Genomic DNA, 22588 nt, shown 5'->3' with positions numbered 1-22588 from the left:
TAACTTTCTGAGCTTCTCCGGGCCCTCATTTGTACATATGTAAAGAGCCAAGAAATGAGAAAAATCAGAAGTTGGGATGACCCTAGGGTCAGGTGTGGTCTGCAAACGTTCGTGGTTGGATCTGTCATTTGAATTAGATTTAAATACTTAAACATCAGGGCATCTCTAAAAATTCTCACCTGAGGATATGTTTATTGATTTTAGAGAGAGAGGAAAGGGTTGAGAGAGAGACACAGACAAATGCTAATGTGAGAGAGAAACATCAATCAGTTGCCCCTTGTATGTGCCTTGACTGGGGATTAACCCACAACCTTTGTTGTACAGGAAAACGCTCCAACTAACTGAGCGACCCACCCAGGGCAAAAGTTGAGGCATTTAATGTAAAACTCCAGGTTTTTAACTTCTCTTGAAACAATTGTCAATTCTGGCATCGCTGGGCTTGTGTTTCCATGCAGCGGGAACTGAGTGCAGCCGAGGAGCGCTGGCCTCTTACATACAGTGCACCATCTCCTCTTGCGTACAGGTCTCACAGGGTAGTGTGTGGTACCTGTCATATCCTGAAGTGATCATTTACTCTCTGAAATTTGTAGAGTTTTAAAAGTTTGCGTTCAGAATGATCAACATGGTTAATGGTATGCCATGTTGCTAACATAAATATAGAAGTTATTTATGTGAAATGAAAGCAGTTCCAGAGTTTTAATGCTACTAGTTATAATGCTACTAGTACTATTAATAATAGTAGCAAATATCTAAGGACTTTTAAGCTTGGGCCTGGGAGATTTCTGAGTGCTTCTATAGACCTTAACTGGACTAATGTTCAGAAGAGTCTATCATACGCTCCATGAGGACAAGACCTTCCTTTCAAAACCAGTAGTTCTCACTCTTCAGTATGTATCAGGCTTGTTAAAACATAGGTTGCCAAGTGCCAGTCCCAGAGTTTCTCATTGGGTAGATCTGGGACAGGGCCCTCAAGCTTGCATTTCTAACAGGTTCCCGGTATTGCTGGTGCTGCTGGTCCTCTGACCGTACCTTGAGCGGGTTTGGTCTAAACACTGCTGTATCTGTAGTGCCTAAAACTTTATTTATTAAACACCTGTAGTAGCAGGTGATTCATAAATATTTGCTGAAAGAATGGACAGAAATTGTAACAGGTAGATAGATGCTTTTACTCTAGTAAGTGATGAGGAAACTAAATAGCTTAGCTAAAGTCATATATCCATTAAATATCAGAATAGGATATTCGTACCTGTACTTACATCACAGAGTTGTTAAGGATTGCATAAGAGAACGAACGTAAAATTTCTTGGTACAAATTAAGTGTCCAATATATGGTAGCTATTTTTATTCTATTGTGGGACACTATTTGTCTGACCATTTAACATATGTAAAGTTTTGGGCGTACTTGCTCACCAATGCCATATAAGCTCCTGAATCGGTCTGCATTTAAACGGAGTCAGAGGTGACCCAGGCTCTTCGTTCCCTTCCCAAACCACACTCTGCAAAGTGTGGGCTGTGCCGAAGGCTCGCAGCTACAAGGCCACTGGACAAGCACTTTATTTCTTCCACCAAAGGAATTAGTTTTCCAAGAGACATTTTGTTGTTTCCAACCTGTTTATTTTGATTCTGGTTACTCCTGTAATTTAATTGAACATTAGGCAAACCTGTAAATCATGAATTTAAAAAGTAACTGATGTTCCTAGGGAAAGTCAAGTGAATGTTTTGGAAAGACTCTGCAAGGTGAGTAGCTGTAAAATACTCTAAGGCATGAGTGAGGAACCTGTAAAAGAATCAGAAAAAGAATCACAAAAAATGTTGAAAATTCTGCATTCATGTTTTTCATGATTATTTATTTTTAAAAACATTTTATTTATGTATTTTTAGGCAGAGGAGAAGAGAGGGAGAAAGAAAGGAGAGAAACATTAATGTGTGTTTGCCCCTCATATGCCCCCTACTGGGGACCTGGCCCACAACCCAGGCATATGCCCCCGACTGGGAATCGAACCTGTGACCCTTTGGTTTTGCAGGCTGGCACTCATCCACTGAGCCACACCAACTAGGGCTTGATTATTTATTTAAAGTTTTAGCTTAAAATTAAGAGTAACAGAACTTAGAAATCGCCCTTGATCCATCATGGGTGTGATCTGTGCAAAGAAGAAACAGAGCACCGATAGTGACCCTGTGCACTAAAGACCGTCAGACTATGACTTAGGTCAAAAATTGTCCTTGACATGTATTTGTACAGACTGTGGGCTAAAAATGGTTGTTACATTTTTAAAGAGCTGTAAAATCAAGCAAAAGAAGGGGAAAAGAGAAGGAACAGAGGGGAAGCAGGAGGTAGGAAAGGAGGAGGAGAAGATGATGAGGAAGCAAAGAGAAGGAAAAGGAGAAGCAGAAAACAGAGAAGGAAAAAGAAGAGGGAATAGGAGGAGGAGGAGAAGAATTCATAGCAGCAGAAGTGACAGAAACCAAACTTACCCTCAAAAGTTAAAGTATTTACTATCCAGCCCTTTGCAGAAAAGGTTTGAGGATGCATGTTACACAATGAAAGAACTTTGTCCACATTAGTAGTTTTCCTTCAGAATGTACATTTATTTGTGCTTCAATTAAAAATATTCTAGGCATGCACATCTCTTTATGTAAAAAAGAGGGTCAGTTTAAATTGTTTTCTATTACTTAACAACTGTCTTGGTCATGTTGAAAACAAGTTTTGCACTCACAGCACTCACATATGTGCTCAAAAGCTGTTGCTCTCACATCATTCATTTACTTTCTTTCCCACAATTGTGTTCCCCTCCTTTTAGGGCCAGGATCCTTCCAAGGTTTTATTTCTGACCTACCATTTTTCATCATCAATCTTCCTACTTAGGATTTGCTGCTTTGGATTCTGATATTCCTTACAAATAATAGCAAACTCATACACCCCTATTCTAATGGCATTTTTAATGGACTTTATTGGGATGACATTGGCTAATAAAATTATATAAGTTTTAGGTGTAGAATTCTGTAATACATTATCTGTATATTCTATTGTGGTGCTCACCACCTCAAGTTAAGTCTCATCCCATCACCATTTATCCCCCCTTTACCCTCTACTACCCTCTCCCACCCCCCTTTCCCTCTGATAATCACCAAACTGTTGTTTGTGTCTATGAGTTTTTTGTTTTGTTTTGTTTTTATTCCCTTAACCCTTTACTTTTTTTCACCCAGCTCTCACCCACTCCCTTCTGACAGCTGTCAGTCTGTTCTCTGTATCTATGGTCTGTTTCTGTTTTGTTTATTTATTTGTTCATTGGATTCTTAATGACACTTTAGGCTATATTTATTCATTGATTTTTCTATTGTTGATTGGGTGTCCATTTGGTGCCAGGCCATGTTACATCTGACCCGCAGTCTGTCTTACCTCAGGGCCTCATTTTCATATCAAGTTGAGCTAAGGAAAAACCCCTGCATCTGCTTTTTCTCATGTCCTGCAGCAGTCCTTTCCACAGCTAGTGTCTCTGCATGCATTGTTTGGGAGGGGGATTTAATTCACTTCTGAATTGCTTTGCTCTATGTAAGGATGACTTCATTCATAGGAATCTTGGCTAGATGAGGCTGTAGGAAAAGGTAAGCATGTAGACTGTAACCTTCATGCATCAGCCAATTTCCCCCAAATGTAGAGAGGTACTGGTATTTTGTGTGTGTGTGTGTGTGTGTGTGTAGCACAGAACAACCTTAGGAAATAGTATTTTTTAAAAAGGCTTTTAATCTCCAAGGTAAAATAAAGGTGTACCATAAAGCCATATGGTAATACTTTACCCGCAGCTGGGCTGAGACAGTGCACTGCTAATTTGCACAGTTCTTTAATGTTTGTTAAATGTATGTCTTTTGCTCAACAAAGTTCCGAGGGTAAGGGTAGTATTAATTGCTAATTTTGCCCCCAGTGTTCTGATATTCCCTGCTAATTACGTAAACCAGTATGCTAGAGTCTTAGTGAGCCAGTTTTCTTCAGCTCTGAGATATTTGATCAGAAGGAATTCCACCTCTGGAACAACTTGTATTAGGTTAGCCCCCTGGGAAAGCTCTAATTTACAAGATCCTTACTAAAAAAATCAAATCTGTTTCAAAGAGATTACATTATAATGTAAACTTCCTAATGAGCTCGAGTGAAATGCTGTAGGCTACAACTGGTGAACTTTGAAAGTTTTACCCTTTTCCTTTCCTATATATATATTTTATGTAATCTGTACCCTAAGCCCTATAAAGAGACAGCTGTTACAGTGAACTGACGCTCGTAGCCAAACCCTACATTTTCTCTGATATAGGCGATCCTTCCCTTTTTATTCTTTTCATTAAAAGAGATGTTTACTACTAGTAAACACAGCTAACACTGGGCTGACTTTGTACTAGAGCCAGGCTAAGCACTTTTGCATAAAATATCTCATCTTATCTTATAAAAAGGTAAATAACTTCCCCCAGGTCTTCCAGCTATTAATTTCATTAAGAAGAAAACATGGCACTTGAGCTTGCTAGAAATTGAGATATTAAAGAAATATTCCATGCATGAGGAAATCAGAGATGGTGATTATTGATATTTTGATATTTTTTTAAATAACTATTTTCATCATTTGGAGGTCAGAATCCTGACTTTGGTGTCCTTTCTTCTCTTTGCATATAAAACAGACACAGTTGAAAATACAGCACAATAGAGTGATTTATAGCTTCATCTCTTTTACTGATTTTTATTTTTTAGTGTTAGTCCAAGGACAATCTTTGAGTCATTGGTGACCATAATAACTATTTTCAATTGACGGACAAATGCTTCATGCATACCTATGTACAAAACTCTAGTATATGAATATATTCATACTTGCAAGTGGCACTAAGCTGCCTGCAAAAGCCCACTGGTCTGTCTTGCAGTGACCTGGGTCTAAGATCCAAACTAATCACTATTGTTACATGTATATCCCTGGCCACATCTCTTCATCTCTATGGGCTGCAGTGTTCTTTATGGAGGAGTACAGGGAAGGGTTGGATTTTTCTATCTCCAAGTTCACTCATAGTCCAAAATTCTATGAAATGTTTAATTTACATTTTCAATAATATTAGTTTACATGCCCAAATAGAGCTACAACTTTTGAAGTCTGGTGAGGAGCTCTTGGCATTTTTGTTACTTCCCTCCATTTCTTCCCCTTTGATTTCATTGAGCTACTCTGCCCCTCGTTACTTTACTTCTCTCACAGCAACTTCTCCACACAGACCTTCTCTGTTGTTGGTGGAGAATAGAAAATGGGAGTTAATTTCAAGGAGAAACTGGCAGCTTCCCACTGGCTGGTAGAAATAGAAAGACCAAGAGGGAGGAACTTTCAAAGCAAGCATCCTTTGATGGCTCTCCAGCTCTCTCTCACTCTCCTCACCCCTTTTGTTCCTTTCAGTAATTGAGTAAACCAGACCTAACACATCTCCTGCTCCTTCTCTGTCCAAATCCAAAGGTTGAATATCTCCACCTCTTCCCTCCTAACCCCACCCTCAGTGTGGATCTTAAAAGAAAAGAGATTGTTAACAGCCCCTGCCAGCCTGTATCTGCTGCCCTGTCACGGGTCTGGGCACAGCCACGCTTTCAGCCATCATCATTCTGTCTAAAGGGCACCTTCCAGACCACCAAGGAGAGGAGACATGTTGTGAGGCAATGAATAAGCTATGCATGTAATCACTGGGTTCTGGGTTCACCCCAGATATTTAAAATTGGAGATGAAATTCTCAAAACATAATACTGATTACCATAGGTGATAGAAGTTAACGTTATTCATGTTCTATTTCAACAGATAGGAGGAAGGGGAGACTCTGAAGGAGGGCGATAATAAAAAAGAAACATACCAGCATGCTCTTCATTGAACATCAATTGAGTAATAGTTTACAACTACAGTATTTTTCTGTTCTCCCAGAGAAATAATGTGTCCTACTATATTGAAGTTTGGTCTCTGTGGGTTTTTCCTCAAATGAGCGTTGGGAGTTTTTTGGCATTCATGGGTTTGCTTTGTTTTTAAAGCTACCTTATATTTTGCTGTAGAATAAGTCCTAGAACTGGATAAATCCTTGCAGGAATGGATATAACAATGTGGGATGAAGAGTTGCTCATTTAGGGAGGTGAAAGGTACATTTTGAAATGTTGATTATTTGGAAAATAAAGACACCTCTGACATAATTTCTTTCAAGAGCCACTGCCCCTGGTTTCCTGAACACACCCCAATAATATGCAGCAGAAAGTAGCAAATTGAAGGGCCCCGATCTGCCCTCTCATTTGTTTGACCTGGCTGACCCTGATTCTCGCTTCCTTCCCCCACCTTCCCCTAACGAGTATTACCATCTTTCCATTTGTGAATAGTAATACTTTTTACTTTGAAGATTTCTGAGTTGGAAGTGGGAGATATATTGTTTCCTCTTTCCTCTGCAATCACTATCCTTATTGATCGAATCTTGTAGAGAAAAACTGAGTGTTTCAAATAGCTGATGTGAGAATTTCTTTGTGGGGCAAATGTAGCTTGCTGAGAATGTACTTTGAAAAGCCTATGGCAGGGAAGGCACTAGACTAGAACTAGCTTCTAGGTTTGGTAAAAGGAAGAAGGAACCCTTCAACGAGGGAGAGGAAAAGACTGGTGCTGAACATTGTGTGGGAGGAATGGTTAGAGCTCTGTGACCTTGTGGTTGGCAGCAGGAAGAAAAAGACTTGGCAAAGAAAAACGACTATTTTTTAAGTGAAAATGCCAATGGGCTGTGGGATGTTACCTACCCACCCCAAGCCACAACCCCATAAAAATTCAAAAATAATACACTAAATGTGCTTGGATTTCTTATGAAAGACAGTGAAAGGAATTGTGTTTTAGGTCAAGATTGGTGCTTGTTGAAAACAGAGCCAAAAATAGAAGGGGGCTGTTGACATCAGGTGTTAATATTACGCTGAGGCTTAGGTTTTCGGTGGACTTGAAGGAAGCTTTCTCTGCCCTTCTCTCAGCTTCAGAAGTTCTCTACTGTCTATGCCCACAGCATAGACGCCGGATTCAGGTAAGAAAGTGTTAGAACCTCAGACTAGTCTGAAGAGTGTCAAAGGCATAACAAAGATGTAGGCACTGATTGATATTAACAAATATTTAGGCATGTACATTAATTTCCCTCACTCTGAATAAATCTCAGTTGTGTGTTGTTTTGCCACATCCCAGCCATGAATCTATCCGCACTTGTATCACCAGTTACATTATTCTCAGCAGAAAACTCAAGAAGCCGTGAAATCCTACGTCGTTTGAAATTTGCCAGGAATTCTTAGTTGATGAAACAGCCATTCTCAAAGGCCTCATCTTCTTCGTTATCCTAGTTTAAACTAAACACAGAAACTATTTTGTTGAAATGGATTTCAGACACAAAGAAAAACTATTTCCAAACCCTTGAGTCAGGTGAAAAAAGCCGCTGGACGTTGTCCCGGGATCTACTGCCGTGTTCCCGGAGCCAAGAGCTCACACAATGCTTCCTGCCTGCCCCGGTGCAGGCAGATCTGGCCGCTGGTTGCAAATAATCGTTTTTAATAATGCAGATCATCACAGGAGCTCATGGGAAATCACTTTAAATATTACCCTTGGACTTTAGTATAGAAATATAGCAAAGGGAAATTGTCCCTATGATGCTCAAGGGTTACAATAATATGGAAAAACCAACTCAGTTCAAATAATTTATTGTCTCTGCCATGCTTTTGCATAGCACAGCTTAAGCTGTCATTCACTAAAGGGCTATTTATACAGTCTGAAATTCCAAAGGATTCCTGGATTTGTGTTCTTCTACCCTCTTTAAATGATGCATAATAAGGTCCTCTACAGAGGCCTTTTGTAATGAATGTGGAGCTGTTTAGTTTGGGCCCCATCAAAGGGATGGAAGAACAGTAACTGGCTGTTTGAAATTTTATATTATAGAAACTATACACTGCCACCACTTGAATTTGTTAGCATCTTTAAAATAAACTTTATCCCCAGACAAACCAAATAAATCTTTGTATTCTTGACATCTCACTGCAAAGGCCACTGAGAGGTGTAACAGAAGTCCCAAGGAATAGAGGAAGTAGATTTCCTAGAGGAGCATTCTGGAGGAGATATGCTGGCTGTTGTTGATGGTGTTTTGTTCCAAAGGTGGCCGATTTTTCTTGGCTTCTCTGACCTAATTATAATGCCTGCTTTCTAGCCGGGCATGGCAGGGTTGAGATTTGAGTGCAGAGTTGTCAGACCAAATACCTGTGACACATCTCAAACTAGATGTCCTGCAGGAACCCCAGCTCAACATGTTCAAAACTCTTGCCTCCAACAACAATGCCCAAGTACCTGATATTTTTCCTCTTTCCTCTCATCTCGGCAAGATGGCATGTGATTTACCCAAGTATCCCTGCATAAACATGGCAGTATAATGGGGGGAAACAAAATTGAAAAGGGAGGGAGGTGCTTAGGGATGTTTGGGGCACATTCACCAGGGTAGTTAAAAATCTGGCTCTAAGAAGATCAGTGGATTGTATCAATGTCAACATCCTGGGTGGTGATACTGTGACAGTTTTTAGTAAGAGCTATATAGGATTTCTGTGTATTATTTCTTACAAGTGCATCTGAATCTACAATGATCTCATAATGAGCAGTTAAAAAAAAGCAAAACAAAAATTGTCTCTTGATTTCAGTATAGAAATGTAGGTCAACTGTAGTCTTTTAAGCATAAATCTATTTTTACCATATGATAGAAACACCCCATAAAATATTATAGTGAACTTCAAAGATCTTTTTCTTTTATTTTCTGAGTCCTTTGATTTTTTTTTTTCAGAGTTTTGAGCTGTAAACCAGATAACTCAAACAACAGTCCTAGGCTGCTGTTTGATACCCTTTACAAAAAAATAGGCACATGACTACGCTCTGAGGTGACCGAGTTTTCACTGCTACTTTTGCACGCAGTGATTTCTTCTTTTAATGTGTAGGTCTGTCATTGAGAGAAGTTTACCTTCCTTTCCCAGACTACAATAAGATTTTTCTAATTATGGGCGACTCCCCTTATTTCTCCAATTTCTTAAGGGATCCTGGAGCAGATTAAGATGATTCTATTATGCAGAATCCATTATCTAGTGGATTCTGTATTCTGATTAATGATCTGGCCCACAATAGCTTGAATAATTTGTGACTGCTAGATTATAGTATTATCCCTAAGGCCATCTGAGGACCTCTGAATGACAGGATATAGTGAGGAAGAGCATGAATGCTGCTTTCTGTGTAATGTTGGGGATGTGGTTTGCTCCAAACAGATGAAGAAATCAGGTTGAAGGTCAACTTTACTGAAAAGAAACAGCCTATAAAATTGTGTCATACTCCCAGAAGTATATCTTGCCCCTCCATTATTTCTCAACCTAATGCTTACTTAAAACAAATAAGCAAAACATCCTGCTAAAATTTTAACTGTAGCCAATAAAATTCTAGTATTTAGAAAAATAGATTATTCGGTGACCTCTTGGCATATGAAGTTGAATGTTCTACCTATGCTGTCAGAGGTAGAATGCAGTCTTTTTTGGTCATTTTAGCAGGAGAAATCAAGATGTGATCCAATAATAGATGAAGCGTAAATAAGGAAAAGCCCATTCTTTCTGTTGATGCAGACCATTTAGTATTTGCTCGCATCAAGTGCTTTGATTTTCTCTCTATTCATTTTACACAGAGGATATATTTCTCCCTAGAAAGCTTAATCTGTAATCAATTATATTTAACAAGTTAACTCAATTTTGAATGACATGATATAATGAAGATTTAAAGTTAATTTAAGGCAGCATTTTTACTACTGTATAAATTAGCATTGGAAAAGTCAGAAGGAACTATGTTTTTGATTAAGCTTTGGTTGAGGCTGAAGAGCTTCAATAAGATAATTTTTAGAAAACTCTGAATTGGAGCCAATACCTGCTAAAAGATCAGGATATTTAAAGCCATATTACCATTTTTATTTAAAAATTTTTTTTTACATTTTTAACTGTGTTCAGTACAGGTTTCTGCCTTTTCCCTTCCCATCCAATTCCCCCCGCCACCCCCCACCCATCTCCACCACCGCAGCCTCCTCACTCCCTCCCCCTCTTCTACCATTCTCACCCCCCTACCCCCCCCCCTTATTGGCCATGTGTCCTTTATACCTGTTCCTGCAAACCCTTCACCCTTTTCCCCTATGATCCCCTCCCCTCTCCCCTCTGGTACCTGTCAGCCTGTTCTCAATTTCAATGTCTTTGGTTGTATTTTACTTGCTTATTCATTTTGTTGATTAGGTTCCTGTTAAATGTGAGATCATATGGTATTTGTCTTTCACTGCCTGGCTTATTTCACTTAGCATAATGCTCTCCAGTTCCATCCATGCGTTGCAAAGGATTGGAGCTCCTTCTTTCTTTCTGCTGCATAGAATTCCATTGTGTAAGTGTACCATAGTTTTTTGATCCATTCATTTACTGATGTGCACTTGGGTTGCTTCCAGCACTTGGCTATTGTAAATTGTGCTGCGTGAACATTGGGGTGCATAGGTTCTTTTGAATTGGTGTTTCAGGGCTCTTAGGATATAATCCTGCAGTGGAATTGCCAGGTCAAAAGGCAGTTCCATTTTTAGTTTTTTTGAGGAATTCCATACTGTTTTCCATAGTGGTTGCACCAGTCTGCAATCCTACCAACAGTGGACCAGGGTTCCCTTCTCTCCACAACCTCTCCAGCACTTGTTTGTTGTTTTGTTTATGATGGCCACTCTGACCAGTGTGAAGTGGTATCTCATTGTGGTTTTAGTTTGCATCTCTCTGATAGCTAGCAATATTGAACATTATTTCATGTGTCTTTTGGATCTTCTGTATGTCCTCCTTGGAGAAGTGTCTGTTCAAGTCCTTTGCCCATTTTTTAATTGGGTTGCTTGTCTTCTTAGAGTGGAGTCATGTGAGTTCTTTATATATTTCAGAGATCAAACCTTGTCTGAGGTATCATTGGCAAATATGTTTTCCCATACTGTTGGTTCTCTTTTCATTTTATTGCTGTTTCTTTAGCTATGCAGAAGATTTTTATTTTGATGAGATCCCATTTGTTTATTCTTTCCTTTATATCCCTTGCTCTAGGGACACATTCGTGAAAATATTGCTGTGTGGAATATCTGACATTTTCCTGCCTATGTTCTTTCTAGGACTTAATGGTGTCATGGTTTTATATTTAAATCTTTTATCCACCTTGAATTTATTTTTGTGTATGATGTAAGTTGGGGCTCAAGTTTCATTTTTTGTATGTAGCCATCCAGCCCTCCCAACACCATTTGTTGAAGAGCCTATTTTTACTCTATTTTGTGTTGCTGCCCCATTTGTTGAATATTAGTTGATCATAGACACTTGGGTTTATTTCTGGGCTCTCTGTTCTTTTCCATTGGTCAATATGTCTGTTCTTATGCCAGTACCAGGCTGATTTGATTACAGTGGCCTTGTAGTACAGTTTGATATCAGGTATTGTGATCTTCCTACTTTGCTTTTCTTTCTCAAAATTGCTGCAGCTATTTGGGGTAATTTATGGTTCCATATAAATTTTTTAAAGTGTTTGTTCAACATCCGTGAGATATTCCATTGGTACTTTAATAGGTATTGCATTGAATCTATAAATCACTTGGGTAGTATGGACATTTGATGATGTTAATTCTTCTGATCCATGAACACAGTGCATGTTTCCATTTGTTTGTGTCTTCCTTAATTTCTTTATTCTGTATCGTGTAGTTTTCTGAGTACAGGTCTTTTACCTCCTTGGTTAGGTTTATCCTAGGTATTTTATTTTTCTTGTTGCTGTATCAAATGGGATCCCCCGCCCCAGATTTATGCTTCTGATGTTTCATTATTGGTATACAAAAATGCCTTTGATTTCTGAATATTGACTTTGTATCCTGCTGTTCTGACAAATTCATTTATTAGGTTGAGCAGTTTTTTGATGGAGTCTATAGTATTTTCTATGTACACTATCATGTCATCTGTAAACAATGACAGTATTGTTTCCTCTTTTCCAATTGGATGCCTTTAATTTCCTTTTCTTGTCTGGTTGCTATGGCTAGGACTTCCAATACTATATTGAATAGGAGTGGTGAAAGTGGACAATCTTGTCTTGTTCCTGATCTTAGTGGGAAAGATTTCAGATTTTGAGTATGATATTGGCTGTAGGTCTTTCATATACGGCCTTTATTATGTTGAGGAATGCTCCATCTATTTCCACTTTACTGAGTGTTTTTATCCTCAATGGGTGCTGCCCCTTATCAAATGATTGTTCCACATCTATTGATATGATCATGTGATTTTGTCTTTGCTTTTGTTTATGTGATGTATTATGTTTATTGATTTGCAAATATTGTACCATCCTTGCATCCCTGGGGTGAATCCCCACTTGGTCATGGTGTATGATCTTTTTAATGTATTGCTGGATACAGTGGCCAATATTTTGTTGAGGATCTTAGGATCTATGTTGATCAGCGATGTTGGCCTAAAGTTTTCTTTCTTTGTGCCTTTATCTGGTTTTGGGATTAGGATGATGCTAGCTTCATAAAAAGAATTTGGAGTCTTCCATTTCCTTGGATTTTTGGAGTAGTCTGTGAAGGATAGGGTTAGCTCTTCCTTAAATGCTTTATAGAATTCTCCTGTGAAACCGTCTAGTCCAGGGCTTTGTGTGTTGGGAGTTTTTTGATTACTGCTTCAATTTCGTCTGCTGTTATTAGTCTGTTCAGACTTTCTGCTTCTTCTTCATTAAGTTTTGGAAGATTATATTTATCTAGAAATTTTTCCATTTCACCTAGGTTTTCAAATTTCTTGGCATATAGTCCTTTGTAGTAACTTCTTACAATCCTTTGTATTTCTGTTGGTGTCAGTTATAATCTCTCTTTCATTTCAGATTGTGTTTATTTGGGTTCTCTCTTCTTTTTCGTGATGAGTCTGCTTAAAGGCTTGTTGATTTTGTTATCTTTTCAAAGAACCAGCTCCTGGATTTATTGATCCTTATAATTGTGCTTTTAGTCTCTATGTCATTTAATTCTGCTCTGATCTTGGTTATTTTCCTTCCTTCTACTTTCTCTAGGCTGTCTTTGTTGTCGTTCTTCAAGTTCTTGTAGGTACAGGATTAGATTGTTTATTTGAAATGTTTCTATTTTTTTAGGAGGCCAAATTGCTATGAAATTCCCTCTCAGGCCTGCCTTCGCTGTGTCCCATAAGTTTTGGGTTTCTTGTGAGTTCATTTTCATTTGTTTTCCAGAAACTTTTTGACTTCTTCCTTGATCTCATTTTTTGACCCATTCATTGTTTAATGGCATGCTATTCAATCTCCATGAGTTTGAGTGTTTTTGAGTTTTTCCTTGAGATTGGTTTCTAGTTTCAGTCCCTTGTGGCCATATTACCATTTTTAAACCTAGTTTAAAGTCCTGGAAAAAATGTAATTAGGAAACAAAGTGTATGTATATCATGAAGCCTGTCCCCATCTGCCCCAGTTCTGTCACCCCATACCCTCCTCTACCCCTGCTCTTGTGGCTCTGGGTCATGATGCCCATCCACTGCAGCCAGTATCACTGGTTTCCCAACTCGAATCCCCTCTGTACAGTGTGCACTCTGCCTTAAAATCCTGATGTATTTTTCACACTAAAATCAGAATATCCTTTCTAAAATGCATTCTGATCATGGCTAGCTCTCTGATTAGTGCCTGCTGGTACCTCTCTATCGACTTCGAGATGGGGGTCCAAATTCTTTACCTTGGTGTAAAATAAAGTGTAGGTTCTATCTCTGCCCAACTAATGTGATTCCTCAGTACCTTTGCCTTCCTACCTCCTCCATTTACCCACCCTACGCTCTATGAATGTATTGAACTTTTTCTTATCTCCTAATCTTTGCAATGTTTTAAAAGTCTTCATGGAATCTGTTCCCCCTGCCTCTTACACCTGTCATTTGACTAACTTCAATAATGACTGTTAATGTATCTTGGAACTAAGCAATTACTTCATCTTCCTGGTAAGCATGAAAGGTCCCTTAGATCAGGGACTGGGTCTTGCACACCAATATATCACCCTATTTTTACAATTTTTAAAAGATTTTATTTATTTATTTTAGAAAGAGGGGAAGGGAGGGAAAAAGAGAGGGAGAGAAAACATCATAGGGTTTTCTCTCCTATGCACCCTGATCGGGGGCTGACTTGCAACCCTTTGCTTTGTGGGATGATGCCCAACAACAGAGCCATACCAGTCAGGGCAGATTTAGGGACTCTTGATGATAAGAGTCACACAAAAGAATGACACTCACTCAGATAGATGAAGGTAGAAACTCTGGTATATAAGGTGAGGTGAGAAGGCTGCCAGGCTGTTGTACCTGGACAGGTTAACAAGCAAGCTGGAGCTATAGGGGGCCCCGCATATATGGCAGGCAGACAGGGGGTAAGCTTAGCTAGATTTCCCAGATTCCCTGTGGATGGCTAATTTGAATAATTAGGGTGCACTGGGACATAGGGGCTGCCCCAGGATATCTGGTATCTGGTCCCTGAGTCATTAGGAGAGTGCATAGTGACCTCAGAGTGTAAGCCCCCCGAAAGGGAAGTGATTGGCCCATGGACTTAATTAGCAGCTCACATTGGGATCTGACTGACCTGTAGCCAGTGACTCAAAGCTGCATCAAGACAACATTTCAAACAAACAATATTATGCTATAGTTCAGTACCTAAATTACATGCTGAATAAATATTTATTGACAGTGGGTGAAAAATTATGTGTGTGCATGAATATATGCTACCACTTGGCCCTGTAACAACTATTATGCTTTTTCTGAAGCTGCTGGTTATTTAATATGATCTTACAAGTACCCAATATCATCTTTCAGTCACAAGTGGCCGGGGGCCTCAGTTTTCACATCTCTAAAATGGGTCTCAGACCCCTGCCCACAGTAAGAAGAAGTGGTAATACATTAAAAAATTTTAAGTGGTAGATATTTATTTTTAGAAATATAAATTTGATAATTATATTTATTGAAGATAAATATTGGATGGCCACATTTTTATAAGTCGGGCCAAGGAAGAGAGTTTCTAGACCAGGATGGCTGGTTTTGTTCCCTGCCTTTAAAAATATACCTAAAAATTGCTTTTTTTTTTTTTATTAAACAGCAGTCTTCTGAAATATGAACACTAACATTGCAGGCAGTAATGTTACCACATGAAAGAAAACATTGATTTTGTTTTTAAAATATCTTTCTTCATATTAGGAATAATTTGGATATTGTCCTTATTCTTGTTTTAATTGCAGGATAATATTGTAATGTATCTTACATAGTTATTATTATTATGTATCTAGCAATAAATAAGAGAAGGAATTCTAAGCCATGATCTATGATAAACTACCATCATCCATCATGTCTTCAATAGTCTTAAATTTCATATGTATAATTAGGTCTCAGGCCTTTAAGGAGGGAAAGGAAAGAATAAAAATAAGCTCACCAAAACCAGTAAACATGATGCAGGGTTCTTGGACTTCAGTTGTGAAGAAGGAACTCATTTAGAGGGCCTCAAACAGTTAATTTTTTTTACTTTTCACCCATAGCTAGATTCATATTTTTTTAACCTTTAAATTTAGAAATAATCACATAAAGCTTGCCAATACAGTACAAAGAACTGGGTTGCTTCCCCCATCTGTTTTTCTGAACGTAAATTGTCAAACTGATATACATTTTAAATGTTTTATTTTGTGATTACTAAAACCAAGCTTAGTCTCCCACATAACTACAATACAACCACCAAAATCCAGAAATTAACACTGACCCATTACTATCAGACCCCACTCAAGTTTTACCAATTGTTCTTTATAGTAAAGGACTCAGCTCTGAATCATGGATTGCATTTAGGTGTATGTCTCTAACCTCCTTCAGCATGTAATGGTTCCAGATTCTTTCCTTGATTTTCATGACCTTAATATTTTGAAGGCAACAGGCTACCTATTTTGTAGCGAGTTCTTCAATTTGGGTCTTCTGAGATGACAGCGTGATTAGGTTCAGGTTATGCATCATCAGAAATATCACAGAAATGATGCTGATAGAGTCTTCTTGTGTCATACCAGCAGGTGGCTCACAGTTTCTATTTACTCTGTTACTGCAGATGCTAACTGGTCACCCTACTCAACCTGACTCCTCATACTAGTCTTCTCCTCAGCCCATAGTGTACATCTGGCTCTGGCAGACACCCACACTGGATTGGCCCTGCACACGATGTCTTCTTCATCCTGACTTATTCTGTCCCACTAATGGCTATAGAATAGGATTTGTGGGAAAGGCAAGGGGGGAAATAGAAGGCAAAGCAAAGCAAGGGGAGGGGGAGAAAATCATCTTTAGCTTCATAGATAGCATGTATCTGCAACCTTTAATTAATAAATTAAAATATATATAGATTTCAGCTTTCTGTTTCTCTATATAAAGGGCTTAGATTTCATCACTCGATCCTTCTTTCAAGAAAAAAGCTGAAAAACTGAAAATCAACAACTTTTTAATTCCACCAGAGAACTGAGGTCACTGGGCACACTACCACCCCAGAACTGGGGACGGACAGCTAAAGAGAAGTCAGCTTACTGGATGCACGACCGCCCCTGGTGACAACACTGGGCAGAAATATGGAAAGCGTAGTTGACTAAATGCTGGAGTCTAGCTTGAGAGATTAAACCCCCTGGAAGCCCAGCTTTAGGGGGGTGCCCCCACACATGGCTCAGTTTTTACCTCCAGAAGCCCCATTCTGTGTACATTAACAACATCGAGAAAAATCCCTTCTGGTTCCTACAGGAAGAGAAGAAAAGTAAATGTGGAAACATATTCAGATCATCTCTTCTCCTTAACAAAGAGGCCTGCCCTCAAGGGAGACTGTTTTACCAGACTCTCACCAAGTTGGAGTTTAACCATAGTCCAGCTGATCTGCAAAAGACCCCCAATATCTATCGTAATTTGTCCTGAAGAAGAACAAACTGTCTTGGTTACTGTAGCTTTATAGGTAAAGTTGAAATCAATTTTAGTCCTTCAGTTAGCTCTATAAATGTGTAAAAACTGAATCTAGACAGACCTTAAGCTTTTCCCCAAATTAACATGGATCATACACCTAAATGTAAAACTATACAGCCTATAAAGTTGGAGAAAATCTAAGTGATTTTGTATTTTCTGATCACTTTTAGATACAATAGCAGAGACACAATCCACAATGCAGAAGTTGTAAACTTTGATGATGTTCAACTTGTCAGTTATTTGCAATTGCGTCTAAACGAGATGGAAAGAATTCAAAACTGATGTCTCTCCCACTTATACCCTGTGGGCAAATAGCAGAAACGCCACTGCTTCTACATTGCATACTTGCTTTGTTATGTCTGCTTGTGCTGATCCCTATGGCATGTGCTGCATAGGTCTTCTTGAGAAAGATTTTATTAGCAAATGTATTAAAAACCCAAATTTCTCTTTATAAAATAAGGACACAGTACTAACCATTTAACCATTTACAGTAGATTCTACCCACCTCCCTTCCTTACTTCACCTCCACTAATTTTACTCTGTCCCTGGCACCACTATAACGTATCTATGTACACTCCCCATACCGAAGATTAACTGCTAGGAAATGGAGACTAGAGAAATTTAGAATTGAGAAGTCTCCTTAGAGGGGACCTCGATCAACATCCCCCAATGCCTGGGAGAAAATACAGCATGCCTTGGGAAGACAGAACTTCTCTACAGATACCATGAAGTTCCCTGCTGACAATACCTAGCTCATGACTTAGCCATGATGCCTCAGGAAATGGCGTCTACAGACTCTGATTTTACCCTTGCTAGAATGAATTCTAAGTATTCCCTGCTGCTCTGTGTTTCTGGCTCCCAAACCAAACTCCACAGCAGGTGCTTCTGATTAGAGCCTAGCTTTATGCCTGCATCCCAGCTTCAAAGATCTGAGCAAGCAGGTATCTGGTATCTGTAGTGGGGAAAATGTCAAATATTCACAGCATTGTCAAGGGCACTATTACAAAACAAGCTCTCTAATTTGAATACATCATCCCAGATGGTTGATGACCAGGGTGGTACACAACACAATTAGCCACCTTCATCTGCACAGAATATATAGTTATATTAAAGCACATACTAAGAGGATATGAACATTTTTCAGATCCACATCAAAGAGTTGGTTTATAATTAAGCTTGCAGTTAACTATAACGCTAAAACTCTTTCACCTTCACTTCTGTTTACCCATGTGTTCTCCATCCTATGTTTGTGCAATCATGTTTTGATTTTTTAAAACCAAATATAGAACTTTATATTTAGCCCTGTTGTATTTCACTTTGTTAGTCTTGGACCATCTTTTTCACTTCGTGCAGTCCTTTTGAATACTGTTTCTGCCATTCATTATAGTAACTCACACTCCACAGCTTTGTGTCAGATGCAAACTGGATAAACATGCTTTTTGATTTCATCCAAATAGCTGATTAAAAAATTGTTGAAAAGAGTATAAAGCATTGTGTAATACCACAGAATATTTTCATCTAGGATGGCAGCTAACCATTAATTAATTTGTTACACCGTATTGACTAAACGTATCTAGTTTTATTAAAAACATGTTCATTATTTTCATTTGCATCATAATGATGATGATGAAAAGGCATGGATGAAAGGTATTTAAAGCAAAAAATCTTCATAGTATGAGTGTTATACAGTAAGGAAGTGGGCTGTGATTAAGAAAAGGATAACACATTTTCCAATATGTATAAAATGTACTTCTAAAAAATATAATTAAAGAAACCCAGATCACTATCACTTGTCTATTGAAGATCAGCTTTAATGTCATATCCCTACAAATTTCAGAATGTATTAGAACAGAGGCCAACAAACATTTTCTGTGATAGATCAGACAACAAATGTTGAAGACTTTGCAAGCCAGATGGCTTCTATAGCAACTTTGAAACTCTGCCTGGTAGCAATAAAGCAGCCATGGATAAGACATAAATAAATGGGCATTACTGTGTTCCAATAAAACTTTATTTATAAAAACATGTGGCCAAATTTGGCCCACAGGCTATAATTTGTCCATCCATATTTTTTCAAGGGCACCATGTGGAAATATGGATTGGTATATGGATGATAATATTACAATTTTCCAAATGTAAGATATATTTAATATTTTAGAAATTTAGTGCACTATGTCCTTAAGAATAAAAACTGCCCTGTTCTCTTTTGAACTTTAGTAGCTAACTATGTACTAGTACTTGGTTGTTCCATAAATTTTTTCTGAGGATATGAATGAAAACCATTATGGTGTCTATTCTGTCTCAGATTCATTATTTTGATGACCAATTAATCACTGTACATATAGGTATGAATGTGCTATTTAAAATAGAGTTAGTATTCACAGTGTGGTGGATGCCCAGATCTTCCTTCAGGAATGAAGGGCTTTTTGCCCCAAATTCTGAGAGCCTGCCTACATCTGATGACAGATGAAACACCTTAGGAGATTACTTGCGTTTATGAGAGTCATCTCTCCAAAATCCGTATGTCCTTTCCAGGATGTTCTGTATCCAGTCACTGATCATCATTAGGGTGTTAAGGTCCAGCCCTTTCTCCAAACACAGGCCACCTCTGAAGGTCATTTAGGCTTCACAGCTCTTGGATGTTGCCTTCATTGAGACAGAGTTTCAGCTAACCTTTCTCTCTTCTCAGTCCTTCCTCTTTCTCTTCCCCATGCGGTAATTCCAAAGTACTCCCAGATAAACCTCCTATACTCTAATCTCTGTCACAGAATCTGCCTTTAGAGAATGCAACCTGAAATAAGAAGAGTAATATTTTAGTCTAATTATTATAACTATAGTCATGTTAATGATATCATTCAAGTTTTACCCGCCTTCAGTTGATCTTGTATATGGGCTAACCTTATGAAGTATTTTGAATGCTGGTCTGCTTATTGAAAGCCCATGTGGACTTCTTTGGTCCTTATAAACCAGTAAGTCTCATCTATTATTAGGGATGAGAAACATGAAAAGGAAATAAATGCTTCCTAACAAATAGACTGTGAGGAAAACTCAGAGAAGGTAGCTAATAGTAGCTAATAGCAGGTGGTGTAAGATGATCGTGGAAGGGAACAATGAAGGTGCACTGAAAGGAAATGCCATTGTTTTTCAAATTACTTTCTCCCAAATGATTTGAAAGTCATAAATAAAATTGCCATGGGTGTGGTTGAACTCAGGAGAGAAGTTAAAAAGAAGAGAATATAGAGAATGAAATTTTATTTAGCACTGTCAGTCGCTAGTGAACCTGTAGAGCATTTTACCTGTGTTGATCACTGGCTGTGAAGTGAGTTTGGTTGATTACCATTTTAGAATAAGGCAGCTGAGATTCAGGGAGGTTAAGTAGGTAACTGAAGGACACATGACTATTCAGTGGTGGACTAAGACTCTTATCCAATTCATTATGATTCTACGTTTCTTTTTTCTTCCTTATACTGCATTGAAAACATACAAAATATGCAGATAAACCTAAAAACCACCAGCTTCTATACTTTAATTGCAGGCTAGTAAAAAAGCTTGATCCATATTTTCTTCAGAAGAAGGAACCTGATAAACAGATTACTAACTTTATATTCAGAGCTAGCAGTAGAGATAAAGTATCACATGCATTTGGACTGGGTAAACTATGAATATTCTGAACTTTGTCCAAGCTAGGTTTGCATCCATCCAACTTACACCATTTACATTTTGAAATCGGAATAGTTCCCATGCAGTAGTGTTTCTAGAAAAATATATTCTTTAGCAATTAGAAATTTGTAAACTGCAGGTATTTTGCATTTTCAAAGATTATTTCCTAAATGTTGTAGCTGTATACAAACAAAACCTGTAATTACAACAATGGAAATATGAGTACAATGCATGTTAAGAAAAGAGAGGGTTGGGAAGAGCATTGGTAGTGAGCGAGGGCCAAATGTATGTAACTAAATATTAAATTGGAAGTTACAATTTAGGTGCTAGATATAGTTAAAACAGATTCCAAAGACACATGACAAAAACTCATCATGAGAAATAAAAGAAGAAACAAAATAGAAACAGACTCATAGATGAAGAGAACAGATTGACAGCTGTCAGAAGGGAGAAGGATTAGGGGGCTGGGTGAAAAAGGTGAAAGGATTAAGCAAAAAAAATCATAGACACAGATAATATGGTGATTACCAGAGGAAAGGAGGGTGGGGGAGATAGAAGAGGGTAAAGGGAGGATAAATGGTGGTGGAAACAGACTTGACTTGGGGTGGCAAACACAATACAATATACAGGTGATAAATTATAGAATTGTGCACCTGAAACATATAATTTAATTAACAAATGTCTCCCCAATAAATTCAAGAAATAAAAACATAATACCTGTTACATACCTTAAAAAACACACACATTAAGACATTTGAAGAGTAGGGAAGTTGGCAAAGAGACTTTCTTCCGAGAGAACTGTTTGAATACTGCTCTCTAAAGTGTAAGGTGGAAGGTAATTCTTCCTTCATGCCCAGACAAAAGAGAGGGCTATTCGGGGTACCACTCAGAGAGCCTCCTGGGTCTCCTGAAGTGAGTGACATTACTACCTGCTGCCTGCCCTGAAAATCCAAAGTAGAGAAAGCTACCCTGTCACCTGATGGCAGTGTGAGGAAGGAATATGCTTACTTTGTTGTGTTTGGGCCATGCCTTCAGTTCTAACAGGCTGGGGACCAGAAGCAATGCATAATTATAGCCCATCTTAGAACTTGTCCAATAGGGCCACCTAGAGGGAAGCTGAAAGCAGAGAGTGAGTTCTGAGGGGTGGAGAGTCATGTGGATAAAATGGCCAATAAGCCTGCAGGTGAGTTTACCAGTAACAGGGATCCATGTAGAACACATGAAAACATCCCATGAGAGAAGTGGTCTGCTCTAACTATCCTTCTTGCCACTTTTCAGTTCCAGCCAAGAATGGGTCTGACATAGCAGCTAGGAGTAGGGTGATGCAGTACAAAAATGGAGACGAAGCTAGTTATAGGGCCCATGGCCACCCCTTTTTTTCCATACAGCTAACTAGCAGAGGGCCGTGACTTGGAGAAGGCAAAGAAGTCTTGTCTTTCCATAGAGATCGAATGTGGATTAATATATCAGATATTCACACTATTTAATTTATATTGCTTAGTTGTATAAAAGTGACTATATAGGACTACATAGGGTCTACTTAGGTTTTCATCCAAGATGACAACCATGGAAGAAAGTTTAAAAAACAATGAAACATAAAAATAAACATGCTTTTTAAAAATAATTTTACATGGGATGGGAGGTAAAAAGAAAGGGGAAAGACATCAGTGTGTGGTTGCCTCTCACATGCCCCCCACTGGGGACCTGGCCAGCAACCCAGGCATGTGCCCTGACTGGGAATCAAATGGGCGACTCTTTGGTTCCCAAGCCAGCACTCAATCCACTGAGCCATACTAGCCAGGGCTAAACATGCTTTTTGATTACATTTCATTAGGCTTTCTTGGTCAATGTATCAGGTACATATAAAGGGTGGGGCAAAAGTAGGGTTATAATTGTGTGGAAAAT

Source organism: Phyllostomus discolor, chromosome 10 (assembly GCF_004126475.2).
Source record: "Phyllostomus discolor isolate MPI-MPIP mPhyDis1 chromosome 10, mPhyDis1.pri.v3, whole genome shotgun sequence".
In the NCBI taxonomy this organism is placed as follows: Eukaryota; Metazoa; Chordata; class Mammalia; order Chiroptera; family Phyllostomidae; genus Phyllostomus; species Phyllostomus discolor.
The sequence above is the reverse complement of the archived record's forward strand: the minus strand, read 5'-3'. Positions refer to the sequence as shown.